General features: G+C 35.0%; 1 long non-coding RNA gene across 1 annotated transcript in view; it reads right to left on the bottom strand.

Moving 5' to 3' along the window:
* Positions 1-1,183, bottom strand: part of LOC128248047 (uncharacterized) — an 11,021-nt gene that overhangs the window by 7,312 nt on the left and 2,526 nt on the right. The window lies entirely within an intron of this gene.

The following is a 1,183-nucleotide window of genomic DNA, read 5'->3' as shown; positions in this document are numbered from 1 at the left end:
GTGTGTGTGTGTGTGTGTGTGTGTGTGTGTGCGTGTGTGTGTGTATGTGTGTGTGTGCATATACGCATTTTTACACATGTACATATATTTGTGTCAGTGAATACGTATGAATTTGTATATAAATACATACATATGCAAGTATATATAAATATATATAAGGGCAACCGCTACTTGGTACCTTGCCCAAAAAACATGAAAGATCTATGTAGAGTGTCAGTAGATGTTCCAAAGAAGCAACATGACTTTCTACTGTCCAGTATCCCAGATGAATGTACATCACGACAAGAAACTCAACGGCGGTCAGTAATATCAAAACCCTTCTTCCACCAAAACCCAAGTACAAGAAAATGGCCATTGAAAAAGTGATGATAATGGCGGTGCCCCAGCAAGACCAGTCTTTTGGATTGGGCTGAAAGGCGCAAAAGAATGAAATACACACACACACATACATACATACATACATACATACATACATACACACACACACACATACACAAACACACACGCGCGCACGCACACGCACACACACACGCGCAAGCACACGTACACACACACATTCACTATTCAGGATGCAAGTCAGTCATTGTTCCTCACTTAACTGTCTTAAGAAAAAAAATTTCTCTGGGTGCGTAAAAAAATGTCATCAGAAATCATTTCACAAACCAAGCTGTTACTGAGAGGAAGATGTGTGTTCGGACTGTGAAGAAATTGTGAATGAAAATTGTTATGTTTGAGAAAGTGAATGAACTCTAAATTGTTTTAGAATTTCAAAATTTTGTATGTATTAAGAAATAAATAGTGTACGTTCATTGAAACGTACGTGTCCTTGATTTGAATTTTCCGTATTTCAATTAAAATTATTGATATTAACCTTGTGAGAATTATAAAATAAGACTTTTATATGCATGCCTTGGATTGGCCGAGAACTACTTTAATAAGTGATCAAAGTATAGCTTTTCATTTTACGGTAAATCAAAACTCGTAAATTTTCTACTGCTGTTCCAACATTGCTAGCCTGCTTACCGCATGAAATACTGGTATGGTGAGATGATCACCTGGTTATTATCTATACCCTCAAATATATGTGTGTTTGTATTGATATATGGATATACTTAAATATGCATGTGTATGCATACTCCTTAACATATATATATATATATATATATATATATATATATATATA

Source organism: Octopus bimaculoides, chromosome 6 (assembly GCF_001194135.2).
Source record: "Octopus bimaculoides isolate UCB-OBI-ISO-001 chromosome 6, ASM119413v2, whole genome shotgun sequence".
NCBI lineage: Eukaryota > Metazoa > Mollusca > Cephalopoda > Octopoda > Octopodidae > Octopus > Octopus bimaculoides.
This window is presented reverse-complemented; position numbering and strand designations above follow the sequence as displayed.